Here is a 15,221-nt window from a genome sequence, read left to right as displayed (position 1 = left end):
CTGTCTGGGCATGAGTGTGGTTGTCTTTCTTCCTGCTCCTTAGGTTGGACCTAAAATGCAAGAAAAAAATTCAGAGGTCAAATGTCTGGGTCTCTCTAATTACCAAACAGGATATGGTACCGAATATGGTACAGAAAAGAGGATCAAAGAGATTCCCTCGGTGCTCAGAGAAAACTGACAAAGATTTTAAAATAAAACAATCAAAATTATTAAAGTTGGCCCTCAATTTTAAGTGTTGAAATTACAAAAGTAGTTAAAGATGATCCTCAAGGCTAAGAGTGGAACGCGGTGGTAGAGAGTGGGCTGCGCATGGCTGAAGCCCTTGGTTCAGTGCCTAGTCACCAAAAAGAAAACCGGAAGGGAAGGAGGGGAAAGGGGAGCAAAGCATTAAGGGAAGGAAGCTGGGGGAAGGGAAACGAAGGGAGGGGGAGACTTGGGTATGTCATTTAGTGTGTACAGGATCAATTACAGATATTTATGTTTTTTATTTTCTTACTTCGTTGACTTCTTGGATAATCTCCAGGCTGTAACCAGCCTGAGAGGCTCAAAGTCTCTGTGCAGCCCTCAGGAATCACCCATAGATGCTCGTGCACTCAGACCTGGACACAGCAAGATTAAGGGTCTACCTCGGGCATCATTGTGTCTTTGGTTTTTCTATTCTTAAGCATTTGCATGCATGCATGTCTTGGGAACCGGCTTCGAACTGCTAGATTTCTCCTAGCTTTGGTCAAGCTGAGTTTCAACACCTCACAATCCAGAGTTAAAAGGGAACAGGGTGTTCTACTCATAATGTCCCAAGAAAACGAGAAACGAGCAGGGAAGGAGTCAAGAACTGGAGACAATGCTTCAGCCAGGTGTGTGGTTCCTGCATATAATCCTGACGCTCAGGAGACAGGAATGGGAAGAAAGGTTGTGAGTTGGACAACAGCCTGAACATCATCCCAAGACAAGACCCAATTCAAAACAAAACAAAACAAAATCTCCTAAAGAAAAAAAAAATACTGGTGAAGTTATTACCAAAAGATTGTTTAAAATAGTGTAACTGAGTCAACCTTAAAGTCTATTGCAATGTGATGACCAACCTGTAATAACCACAAGACAGAGGTAGGGTATCTCCCAGAGAAACTGATTGATTACCTCGACAAGCTGAAATCAGCAAGCTTCAGGTTCTGCAAGAGACCCTGAGCCAGAAAATGCAATGGGAAGCAATCAGAGAAGACATCTGAAATCAATTTTGAGCTTCCTCACATACACACACAAACACATGTACACACACACACACACACACACACACACACAAGAATTGGGTCTTGTCTTGTGACGATGTTCAGGTTGTGGTCCAACTCACCTGAGCACATGCACCCACACACAGGCAGACACATATACATACACACAGGCATGCCACACATACATACAAGTAAAAAATTTTAACATATTTCTAATTTTTTCTAATATAAATTATTAAGCAATGCATTTAAAACTGCCCTTGAAAAATATTCCAAAATATTATTTGGTTGCTTCTAGTTAGAGATACAATTGTCCTCTTGATTTAATAGAAATAAAGTTTCTAACCGGGTGTGGTGAATGCCTTCAATCCCAACCCTCTGAAGGCAGAAGCAGGCATATGTTTTGAGTTGGAGAACCAGTCTGGTATACTTAGTTCTAGGCCAGTTTCAGCTATACAGCAAGGGCCTGTCTCAATACAGAAATATTTTAAGTATATCTAGACAAAAACTAAAGGCAGAAAGCAGATTTTTAGAGACAAAAACTACATTTCAGTCACCTTGGAAAAAGAAATGAAGTAATCATTAACCCAGAGATTTCCCTCACACCGAGTGTTCGGATTCTTGTTTTCCTTTGGAGACACCCAGTGTTTATCTCTCCACTCAGTCACCTCCGCTCACTGAGACCCACCACCCTGTTAAGGAAAAAGACCACAAAGGAGACAGGACATGCTCAAAGCTTTTGCTCAAGTGAATAGGAAAAAACAAAACAAGAACCAAAGGGTCCAATTAACCCTTGTGACCGCTCAGAGAGGCCTCGGAAACTTTACCTCTGCCTCACTCCCGCCAATTCCCAACCCCATTTCCTGGCCAAAAGAGCCAGACAAATAGAAAAAATTGGGGATATTTCCAGGAAGGAAACCTACTGTTAGCAGCTGGTGGAGGCCAAACCAATCCAACTGTGTGGGAGCCCCGGAAGAGGTGAGAACCCAAACATGTAACAACTGGAATCCACTAAACTAAATCTACAGACAGGGGGTGCCTTGTGAGCTGTGCAGAAGAAACAGTATCTCTAAGGAAGATCTAGGGGTCCTCAAAGTTTCAGAAGGATCATGTGAGTGTCCATTTGTGGCTGTTTGGAAGCTGGGGAGACTGGCTATTCAGTAGAGGAGAGCAGCAGAAAAAAGTATCAGAGGAAAACGGGCCCCAACACCTTGGTCAGACAGGAAATGTAAAAGTACAAATGACAGTGAAACATCACTTTGATCACTCAAAATCATGTTCTGTGGTGTGTGTGCACATCTAAGGGCTGCCAGTCTCAAGACAACTATGGTTTGATGCCGCTCATGGGGGCAGGGAAAGCCCCAGGACTACTCCATACCGCAAAAATGCACCGTGTGTGGAGGAAACACCTGTGTCTTCCATAGGAGGCAGCTGAAAGCTCAGACATCCTGAGGCTGGCTTTCGAATGGACACACTTCATCCCTGCAAATCCCCTTGACTTTGAGCTTTCTCTAATCACATCTTGGCAGGGGGTGGGGTTGTTCTGAGTCACTGTCCCTTTTGCCTGAGTGCTTTTTCATTCCTTCCCTGTCTCAAGTGCAGCTACAAGTGACTAGCTCACTCTGGTTTTGAGTTTTTGACCAGTCCTGGCCTTGCCTGTTATCAAAGCTGCCGCCATTAGCCCTTGTTGATGACAAAATCTTATTTATTTTGTTCAGCGGGCCAGTTTGAACTTCCCCTAAAGAATATTTTGAAAGTAAAATACCAAACATATTAAGCATGTAGGACTTGCCACCTGTATTTACTGCCAAAGAAGGGAGGTTGCCATGGTAATGCCCTGTGAAAAGGACAGAGCTTGGCCAAAGGGTGACTAAAATGTTGTAATGGGGCACAGGCTGCTGAGCCAGACTGAAAATCTCTGTGATACTAGGAATGTTTGCCCAAGTCTTGGGAGCTAAGTTATCATTAACAGAGAGTGGGAAGAAAAAAAAAAAAAAAAAAAGCAAAAATGTCCGACTGTAGACAAACATGTCAAAAGGCAGAGGTGTGTCAGAACAATTGGAGGCAGTCTGTGATTAGCTGTGGCCATGTGTTCTGTAAGGACTATAGGACTACCCAGCCTTTCCCACCACCAGTCCACACTAGTTCAGACCCACCAGCCCCATTCATTCATCCACAGAGAGGCAAAGCCAATGGTAGAAAGAACCCCACAGAGAGTTACCTGGAGTTCACTGACGATAAATGACTTTGACAGCCACCTTGGTCCCACACAGCAAAAAATGGCACCTGCCCCTTCCCTTTGACCCCACGCCCTTGAGGATTTCTTAGGAATTGGTACAAAGGAAACCGCCCTCATTCCACAAAGGGCTGTGGCAGTGAAGTTCAACGCAGGATTGTTTTTCATTGTGCAAAACAAGAGAGACAGGGGAGAGGGACAGAGAGAGGCAGGTGGGGGTAGAGAGAAAGGCAGGGGAGAGAGAGATGTAGGAGAGAGGGTTCTCTATGGCATGGTAAAAAGTATAGATTAGCTAGGTGTGGTGACACTCACCATTAATCGTAACACTCTTCCCAAGGAGGCAAAGGCATGTGGATGTCCGAGTTTGAGGCCAGCCTGATCTACACAGAGAAATCTTGTCTCAAAAGCAAACAAACAAAACAAAACAAAAATGTATAGACATCTAAAAGTAGAAGGAAGAGGAGAATGAGGGAATCTTTTTTTAAAAAGTTGTCATAAGAACATAGACTGCTGTCATGGAGACTGAGTTCAGGACATGAGCCCAGTACTCGGACCTGCACCTCCAGTCCAGGAGATCTGAGGCCTCTGACCTCCCGGACATCTACGCTCACATGCGTATAGTCATACACAAACACACACAAATAAATATGTTTAAAAAAAAACCCTCAGAGTGAGAACAGCATTGCACAGTGACAAACGGGGGTGAGGATGTGGGCAAAAGAGGAGCCTCACACTTGCCAGTGAGAATATAAACCATTCCAGCCAATCTGGAAATCAGTGGTAAAACTGGGCTGGAACTACTTAGCTCCTAGTACAGCTGACTAAGTTTCTATTGGACTCAGACGCCTGCACAGATGAAACATAAACTCTACACGTGCTCCCAAGACCACTATTTGAACATCTGTTCATGGGCAGTGCATAGGTAAAGTTTGCTTGAAATTTTTGATAAGCACACTTGAAACCCATGAACGCAGAGGACCAGCTGTGTGCATTTGTACATAGGGGGCAGTCTGAGAGACTGCCTGAGAGCACTGAGCCTCCCCGAGAAGCTGTGGTTGTCAAGGGCAACGACTGGGCCTCAGGGTGGGAATGCATTAAGAAGGGACAGGGTATCATATCAAGACAACAGGAATGAGGCCTTCAAGTAAAAGGGATGTTTCCCTTTAAAGTCCAGGGAGGACCTTAACGTGAAGGAGAGAATGATACCATAGACAGAATGATGGGGGATCCCAAAGGAAGGGCTCCTGAGAAATGCCCTGAACAAAGAAGAAGATATGTAACCTTTCAGGACCTGGCAGGAAGTTCCACACCACATGGTTCAGTCTGTGTGACAAGGAGCATGGAGGAGCCAGGTCTGAGGTAGGACCATCAATTCGAGGCTGTGAAGTCATAGGCAGTATGACTTCTCAAAAGTCTGTCCCTGCGAAAAAGCTGTGAAGGGGTAGGTATGGCTTGATGGGTTTTGTTCAGGCTGTGGGATCTGACCACCTTTGGTTGGCCAGCATCTTAGAGAGGCCCATAATGCAATTTCATAAATGCAGTGGGTGGATTGGGTAGACTACAGAGCATAAGGAATAAACATCTGAGAAAGCCTCATCTCAGAGAAGAAAAATGAAAAGAATAAAATAAAATAATGTTTAAAGTTTTTTTTTTTTAAAGGATCTAGAAGATCTAGAATCCTTGCATCAAGGATGGGGAGGGCCCATTCTAGATGTAATAAAATAGTTACTGTTATAATTTTTCTCTATGGCATACAGGCAGATATCTGAGGTTTAGGACAGGTGAATTGAGAAAAGAACTAAAAATATCAATGGTTGCTTCACTAAAATTCTCACGGCTTTCTCAAAGCGCTCAGGGTAATTCCCGGCCTTGTCAGAAACCAACTAAAGCTGGCCTGGGGACACAAAAAGACTCCAAAACACTGGCCATTAATTAAATAGGTACCAATAGCCTCCTTTTTTGGAGCCAGGGACAATAGTTGTACCAGATAGACTCCAACTATTGATGCATGAAAAACTGTCCTGACCAGTTTATCAGTGTCTTTCGGGGTCTTGGCTGGGGACCAGAAGCACATTGTGTCACGCAAACTGAACTCCCAAATCCATCTGCAGCTGGACCTCCGCCACCACCCCTCCATCACAACAAGGATGCTCTCTCCCTACCACCTGGGGCACATTTAAGACTCTTTTCTTTTCTTCTCTCTTCTCGAGCAAGGATACACTTACAAAAGTGTACCCTCTCTTCTCTAACCAGTGCAGCCATTGTCAAACAATCCACCGAGCCCAGGAGCTTGTTCATGTGACATTATTGTCCCTGTGCTTCAAAATCCTTGACAGCCCTCAAGGGCTACCCCTTCTCGGAGAACAACTCTCCGCCTGGTGGATCTGACTTCAGGAGTTCAGTGCTGTTGTTATTTTTAGCATCCTTCTTGTCTCTGCTTCATCCTAAAGATTGTAACCTCGAGAAGCTTTGACGAGTTTCAAGGCTCTTTTGTTCTCCCCGAAAGCTCCTGGAGAGGGTCCAACCTCACGACGTCCTTATGGAACAAGGCCACGGAGAATCATTTGAATATTTCCACCAATATTTCTTGAGTGTCTCCTTCACGGCAGGTGCTACAGCAGGTACAAAAATGAATATGGAAGAAAAAGGGAAGTATCATTTATTGAAATTCTGATGTGCTACACAATGTACGGATACCGTGCTGGGACTTGGAAGTGTGCGGCCCATTCTGCCCCCACAATAGGCTCTCAAAGCCTCATTATCACAATTACAGCAGAGAAGACTGAGGCGCAGGAGCTGACTTGCCCGGTTTCTCATCTACTGTCTAATGGAAGTGTGGCTTGAATCATGTCTATCTAATTCAAGGTCTCTGCTGTTTCTGTTCGCCATGATGTTAATTCAGCATATTGTTGATTCACAAGAAAGTGCAGGAAAAAAAATCTCGAGAAATTGAGGACCTAGAGGCTTCTTAGAAAGTCATAGGAATATGAGCCTAAGGAATCCAGTTACCAGAGTCTTATAACTCCAAGGGACTGAAGAAATTGGCTTTGCCGAATGGTCACTGTTATTCAGATAATACAAACTATCATTTCTCAAAGAAATGGACACCATTCACTTACACACGGAATTCTTGGAACCTGTCACGAGTATGAATTAGAAGATCTAGAATATAAGCCAAAAAGATTTTTTTTGCCACACAGCTTTGAGAAAGCCATCCTCAAATTCTCGGGAAGAGTCTTTTGCTTTATGTTTATGAATACACCGTAGCTGTCTTCAGACACACCAGAAGAGGGCATCAGATCCCACTATTACAGATGGTTGTGAGCCATGTGGTTGCTGGGAATTGAACTCAGGACCTCTGGAAGAGCAGTCAGTGCTCTTAACCACTGAGCCATCTCTCCAGCCCCCCAGAAGAGTCTTTAATAAAAGAAAATCTCACAGTAGATAAAAATTCAAAGGCCTGCTTTCCTCCTTCGAGATCTTCATTTGGCGGTGCTGCTGGCCAGGGAGGAAGAGAGGACAACCCTTTGTTTAAGCCTGCTTGTGAATTCGTATGAAAAGCAAGAAACAGCCTAGGCTGGGTATGTCCCTGGACTGGCCCTGATCGCCGCACTGGGCAGAAGGCTGTGCTGCCTAGAATCCCACCCACTCCAGATCCCTGAAGGAAAACACAAACTCGGATCCAGTTTTTGTTGGTCCTTCAGGAACGATGGCTTTATTCATTAAAGCCACAACAAATGTGTACCTGAACGAGGGACTGACAGGACACAGAGACCTGATTAAAGTAAAGCCAGCCCCTTCTACTCTCAGTCCTCAGTGGTTCTGAGGTTCCTGCGGCTAGATGGCTCTGTCCTTGCTTCTTCTAGTAATAATCCGCACAGCACAATGAAGTTTCAAATTCTCAAGAGTAGCTTCCAAAGGGAATGAAAGACCCAGAGCCACATGTCATGGCTACTGCCATTCAGAGCTACATAAGTAACCCTTCAAATAAAAGTGTTTACCTGCCTCCATAAACAGTAAATCTTGCTCCTGAAGCAGTGTGGCAGAGTCAGGCAGCACTTCCTGGAGTTTTTAATTAAACAAACAAACAAAAAACAAAAACAAAAAACCTTTCAACAGGGGAGTACTGAAAAGAATGGCATAATATTGTACAGATAAATGAATTCTACCCTTTAAAGGGACAAGGTTATGTTGAATGAATTGTAGCTTATGACAATAATTGTAAGCATGTTTTAAATCACAGAGAACATCAGCTGTGCTCTCAGGAGGTCTTGCAAGCCCAGACTGAATGAACAGCTCTAACTATAAACTCCTGCAGGTTGTGTTCCACCCTGAAAACATATCTTAAATGTGATATTTTTTTAAGATTACAGGCACTTGCAAATTAAAATGTCTAAATTGTATCCATATAATCAAAATTGATACCTCAGGAAAATGCATCTTAGTGTACTAGAGGATGGTGAAAATGTCAAAAGAGGTCTTCATTTTCTGATGGACAAGAAAAATACAAATGGCATCATAGACCCACCCCCAGCCCACCCCTATCCAGCTTCATGATAGGCTTAAGAAACTTAAAGGGGGCAGATTTATCAGGTTGAAAGCACAAGATATGGACACCTAAAATGCTGTAGGATGCCCATTTGGGGTAAGTGACTCTCCACTTTTTTACATAGTAATCTCAGGGATCTGCCTGCCATCACTCATGAGCCCAAGCATCCATCCCTGTGTGCTGTTTACAGAATTCACCGGTTTTGCAACATCCAGTGGCAGAGGGCACTGTTCCCTCTGCGCATCCTAGAACAGACTCCCAGTCCCTCACAGGCTCCATGAATGTACTGTGGTCTCACCTCTACTTTCTCTGAAAGCATTTGAGACTCAGTGAGCTATGCAAATGGTACCTCGCAACCAATGCCATCTTTTTCCTCCAGACATGGTAAGGAAAGGGATGCACTTGACATAGGGCCTGGTGGAGAGTGCTAGGACATTCCCTGATCAAAAGACACATAGTACTTCTCATTTTTACAGCATGCAGGTGGTTGTGTGAGGAAGGCAAGGGTGCCTCAACAGTGGAAGAGGTCAATTTGGGGAATGCAACAGTCACAGCCCAAAAGGTTCAGTCAATAGACATCCAAGTCTAGATTTGCATTCCTTAGTTTTAAGGTGTAAATGTGGTGTCTACATAAAAACCATAGCTCTTCTCATAAAGGGAATAAGAGATGGTTTATTCTGGAGCCTTTTACAGGACCATGGCCCAGGAATGAAGATTGAGGTTACCCAAATTGCAAATTCCAATGTGGAAGCAATTTTACAAGATTTTTATAGTTTTACAGAATGTACTGGCTGGTTGTCTGTCAACTTGACACAAGCTGGAGTTATCACAGAGAAAGGAGTCTCAGTTGGGGAAATGCCTCCATGAGATCCATCTGTAAGGCATCTTCTCAATTAGTGATCAAAGGTGGGAGAGCCCATTGTGGGTGGTGCTACCCCTGGGCTGGTGGTCCTGGGTTCTATAAGAAAGCGGTCTAAACAAGCCAGGGGAAGCAAGCCAGTAAGCAGCATCCCTCCATGGCCTCTGCATCAATTCTGGCCTCCAAGTTCCTGCACTATGTGAATTCCTGTCCTGACTTCCTTTGGTGATGAACAGCAATATGGAAGTGTAAGCTGAATAAACATTTTCCTCCCCAACTTGCTTTTTGGTCATGATGTTTTTGTGCAAGACTGCAAACCCCGACTAAGACACAGAACACAGAAAGTCAAGGCAAATTTAAAATACATTGGTGGGTACACTAGAGAGGCAGGTACAATGAGATGGGGAAGGGGGTATTCTATAGGCCTAAGATGCTATCTGATGACATTGTTAGCTCTTGGATTGGCAGAAGCTAGTGTTCTGCTAAGTTAAGAGGTTTTATTTATTATTAAGAGATGTTAGTTGTGATACAGAGTAGGGCAAGGAATGGCTGTTCCGGAAGGCCAAAACAAGCCCACGATAAGGTAATTAGTCTCTGAACCTACAAAATTCCAATCTCTCCACAGTACTGAAGCTCCAATCGGTCCATCAATCTCTGCAGACACAGACTCCTTCCAAGGAGCTTTTCATTCACAGCCAGACACAGCTTCTTTTCAGGAACATTCATTCACAAGACCAGAAGATTACCCTTCACATTTTCCCGTGCACACTGGGTAAAATTGGTCTTTGTGATCATCAGTAGTTTCACGTAAATGAAAGCCAGTGTCCCAGGGTAGGGGGAGCATGACACAAAATTCAACCCCCTAAGGATGTAACCAGCAGGACCTGTGAGAGCCACACTAGCCCAGATCCACCCTATTGGTCCTAGATTATAAGGCCCACTGACGGTATGTGACCCTGTGCAATATGGCTTGCCACCCCCATTGGCCTCCCTGAACATATTTAAACCTTCTCCTTCGGAGTCCTGACTACCATCTTCTGGCTTCTTGCTTGCAATCATTAAACCAACAATTACACTGAAGCCAATCTGTGATGCACCTTTATCCTTGGTTCCTCTTCTCTGTCCCCCAAAAACAAGGCTGCTGGGGACAGAGCTGCTGGGAACAGGGCCGCCTTCCCCTTCTGAGACCCAGTTCTGTCCAAGAGCCATATGGACCCTAATCCCATAATTTCTGAAAGAGATTTTTTTTTAAATGATTTTGTTTCTGCTATATGTCATTAGACACTAGAGAACTAATTTTTTAAAAGATTTATTTTATTTATTTTATGTATGTGAGTACACTGTCGTTCTCTTCAGACACACCAGAAGAGGGCATCGGATTCCATTACAGACGGTTCAAGAGCACCCAGTTACCATGTGAGGCTTTCTTTTGTGGCTCCAAAGGAGAGGGAGTTCCTAAGGGGTAAGGGATGGATGGCTACCCGATTTAGTTGAAAGACTTGGGTTATGTAAACCTTTATTCCTTTCACTCATCTTTTCCCATGGTACATCAGATTTTTTAAATTATTTATTTATTATATATAAGTACACAGTAGCTGTCTTCAGACACACCAGAAGAGGGCATCGGATCTCATTACAAATGGTTGTGAGCCACCATGTGGTTGCTGGGATTTGAACTCTCCCTCTAGAAGAGCAATCAGTTCTCTTAACCACTGAGCCATCTCTCCAGCCCGACGCATCAGGTTTTAACCACATGCTGGCTCAACCATAAATAGTCCTAAGATGATAGAGGTTTTTCCCTAAGAGTTTATTGCAAGGACACAGTTTGCCTAGGTCCAGGCTAGATTGTCCTAAGCTCCTAACTTCTATGTTCCAAGGCATGTTTGACCACAAAGGGGAACTTACTAGAGGCTTCCAGGGAGCTATGTTCTGCCCCCACCTACTAGAGGCAGAACTGGGCCTTACAACGCACACTGCAGTAAGAGTGACAGGCTGCTCTGTGGGTTTCTGAGAAAGAGGTAAAGTGTACATAGCTTGAGTCAAGTGAGGTCTCTGGTTGCTAAGCTATTTCATCCTGGCCTTTACAATCTGCCAGAAAGATACAGCAGACGGGGAATGACTCCGAAGTCTGAAATAAAGTTTTATTTGTGGGGAGGGAGGGATAAAACAGTTCTAACACTCTGTTTCCCAGCCATGTAAATATGCCTAGTACTATCCAAAAGAACCCCCAGTGAGAAATGGTTAGTACCAAAAGTTTGGTGTGTGCTTTGTTTAAAACAAAACAAATGATTGGGTTTGGTTTGTTGGTTTTAGGGTTTCTTCTTCTTCTTCTTCTTCTTCTTCTTCTTCTTCTTCTTCTTCTTCTTCTTCTTCTTCTTCTTCTTCTTCTTCTTCTTCTTTTTTTTTTTTTTTTGAGGGGGAGGTTGGTTAGTTGGTTGGTTTGAGTTTTTTGAGACAGGGTTTCTCTATGTAGCCCTGGCTGTCCTGGAACTCGCTCTGTAGACTTTGGCTGGCCTGGAACTCAGAGATCTCTCTGCCTCTGCCTCCCAAGTGCTGGGAATAAAGGTGTTCACCACTCCCGCCTGGCTGATTAAACAGGTGTTTTGAAAACAGGTTATTTGAACTGCACTTGCCCGTTGTTGAGAATGTGACTGTGAGCACAAACCCGCAGCATCTGCCTGCTTGTGATACAGAACACTAGAGGAATTAATAAATAGGCTGGTAGTTTTCATTTTAGCTTTGTGGTACTTTTCAAACTTTTTAAAAGGATGTATTTATTTCTTATATATAAGTCCACTGTAACTGTCTTCAGACACACCAGAAGATGGCATCAGATCTCATTACAGATGGTTGTGAGCCACCATGTGGTTGGTGGAAATTGAACTCAGGACCTCTGGAAGAGCAGTCAGTGCTCTAACCACTGAGCCATCTCTCGAGCCCTTGTGGTACTTTTCATTAACATATGATGAGTGATAGTGCATACTTATGAACTGTAGCCTACGAAGATACATGTATCCTATAGGCAGCGATAAGATGAAGAATTAGCATTTCCAGCATGACAAACGTCACTTCTTTGTGTTCTGTCACCAGTGAAAAGAGTGCAATGTATGCACAACATGGAATCTTTTTTTCAATCTTTTCATTTGATGTTACGTATATGAGTGTTTTGCCTCCATGTATGATTGTATGCCACTTGCATGCTACTTGCATGCCTGGTACCTGGGGAGGCCAGAAGAGTGTGTCAGATGCCCTGAGAATTGAACTGGGATTCTCTGAAAGTGTTCTCCCTTGCTTCTGAGCAAGTGCTCTTAACTACTGAGCCGTCTCAACAGCTCCCATAAAATGGAGTATTATTCAGCCTAAGGGGGGGGAGGAATTCTTTTATAGGCCTAATGTGGTCAGATATTGAAGACACTATGCCACGTAGAAAATGCTAGTTCCAAAAGCCAAATACCTGATGTTCCCTAGAGTAATTACATCCATGGAGACAGAAACTAAATGGCTGCCAAGGGTTGAAGAGAGTAGGGAATGGGGCGGTGTTTTTACCATTCGTGAATGCACACTCTCAGTTTAGGAGGATGAAAGACTTCTTTGGTGTGAATGGTGGTGGTGGTAACAGCTACAGAACAGTCTGGATGATTTAGTGTCTGAGAACCATTCCTATCTCTTCAATCTGTGAAGCCCCCTATTGCCTCATGTTTTAAGTGCCTGATCGCCAATTTTGAAGGCTGTGGAGCCTTCAGGAGGGGTGGCCTGGCTAGTCGAAGTAGGTCACTAAGGGCCAGTTTTCCAAGGTTTTACCTATCCCTCCTTCCAGCCTCTGCTCTCTATTTCCTGTCCAGTCACCATATGAAGAATCTCTACTACAGACTCCAGCCTCAAACCAACCACTCCACCACAACTTCCCAAGTGATGGAGACTGAAACCCCTCTGAAACCGGGAGCCAAGTCTTTCCTCTTATAAATGGTTTCTGTCAGGTATTTCAGTCACCTCACTATTGAAAAGTAAGGGATACACCTGTACTTTTAAAAATTGTTAAAGTTGTCATTTTATATTGTATGTTTTTGTGACAATAAAAATTAGATGGATGGGGACTAGTGTCATACCAGTTCCAGAAAAGAGAGATAAAAAAGACATCTGCAGACTAAGACTTGCATTTTGGAAAGGGAGAGAGGGAGAGAGGGAGAGAGAGAGAGGGAGAGAGAGAGAGAGAGAGAGAAATTGGGGATATTAAATGTTCTACAATATTTAGAAAATTTTGCTGGATTGTGGTGCTGGTTGACTGGTTATTTTTGGAAAGGCAGTGACTTTCAGAAAGAGAACTATTTGTAGATATGCTGGTAGGATTACTTGGAAAGGCGGTGGCGGTACAGTGGGTGGTGTCTTCTTTCACGTGCTGAGAACTGTTAAAGCTGAGGATTGGGGGCGTCGGGGTCAATATCCCATGATCTCTATGATTCTTATAAATGCTTGACATTTGCCATAACGAAGAGGAAAGAGCAACGGAAAGTTAACTACACTAGCTTTGCTCAAGAGGCTTCCAAATATCATTACATTAGGATGAAAACTCACAACCTGTTTTTATTCTTTCAAATTAAAAAAAAAAAAAAAAAAAAAAGAACCTAACCTTAAGGGAGAAAATGAGTTTCCATGGATCACAACATTAAAACACTGCATAAATGAATGGTAGCTATGGTAACAAGAGGAAACATGGGGGACTCTCTTGAGCACTGAACTTCTAAATTGGCTCAAGTTTCCGGAGAACATTTGGCCCTCTGTAAGAGAGAGATGGGGGTGGGGAGACTTGGCAGGACCAGACTGCCCAGGTCACAGTCCAGTTGCATCACCTACTGGTAGCAAAAAGTGGTGGCCTGGGCCCCAAAGTGGCCTACGCCAGCCTGAAAGGTTGCTGTGAGGGTCAGTCAATATGCATAGAGAACTTGGGCCAAGTGCTAATGTTCAATGTTACATTCACCCAGCAGCATCCCTTTCTGTGGCTCTGTCTTACTTTCCCTTTCTTGAACATCAAATCTCCAGACTCTCCGCCACAGGCCTCTGAGAAATGCACCTCGCAGGTCCTCAAGCCCTTGACCGTAGACTGGCAGCTGCACTCTAAGTTCCCCTGTTTTCTCACGCCTGAGCCCTTGCATTGAACCACACCACTGTCTTCCAGGAGTCAGCTTCCCTAATAAATCCCCTCTCTATCAATCTCTTTCTGCACCTAACAGGTTCTGCTCTGCCAGCATCAGGTTTTCGGCACTTCTAGTTGGCCCTATGAGCAGGACAGGCAGGGGTCCACAGGAGTAGACACAACCCAAACGCAAAAGAGCAGCTCCTGGAGCACATGTGTGGGAGAGGTTTGCAGTAGAACTCAGGGCTCAGAGTTCTGTGAGGTCCGAGTATGATGGAGAGACAGGGATGATATACCGTAAGCATTTTCTCAAGCCGAGTAAATGTTGGGAGAATCTAAGAGAGCTTCCACCATTCCAGACACCCCGGTCCTCCTTCCTCACCACACAGCTACTGGGATGGCCATCAGACATGTCAACTCTTACTGGTATGAGATAGTCAAGGGAAATCGCCCGTAGGAGGCTCAGCTTAAAGAAAACATTGAAGGAACCAGGCTTGTCAAAGGAAGAAAATGAAAACCTCGAACCCTGGAGAAGATGTAGTCAAACAACCTAGTGATTGCTCACCAATTAGGAGACAGCCTCCACCTGAATCTCCCCTCCCCCCAATCCTGGGAATTGCCTGAGCTTTGCCTCTCAGTGGCTAGAACTCATCCCCATGAAAGAGGTCCTATGTTCTTCCCATCCTCCATCAATCAAATCCATCCTTCTGCTTGCTGCAAAACCTTCCCCTCTCCCCCAGGCCTCAGCCCTGAGCTCTGTTTATCAGCCAGTGGAACTCATCCTTATTTTAAGGATCACGGGTGCCTTGCTACTTTGCTGGGGAGTTTCTATGTAGCTATGCCTAAAGCCTTGTTGGGATAACTGTAAGACTTAGAAATAATATCTTCTTGTGACAAACGCAAGTGTTTAAGTGTTTTCCCTTAGGATATTAAAACTGCTATTCAAATGCAAGGAATGTAATTGGCTGACAGAGTTCAACTACACTCGGCTGAAGTCTCTCAAATAACCCCAGGCTTCCCCAGCCAATGACAAAGCACAGTGTAGTTACAAAGGTTTGGCAAGCTCAGCGACATGGGGACTCCACAGTAGCCAGTCCTGGCTCAGAAGCTCTCCTGTGAGGGTCCTTCTTTGCTGTCTGGGTTCTCTGCCTTGGGGTAGTTTGAATGAGCATGGCCTCCCACAGGCTCACAAATTTGAATGCTTAGTCACCAGGGAGTGG

This window comes from Micromys minutus (genome assembly GCF_963924665.1).
Source record: "Micromys minutus genome assembly, chromosome: 21".
NCBI lineage: Eukaryota > Metazoa > Chordata > Mammalia > Rodentia > Muridae > Micromys > Micromys minutus.
Note: the sequence above shows the minus strand (reverse complement) of the source record.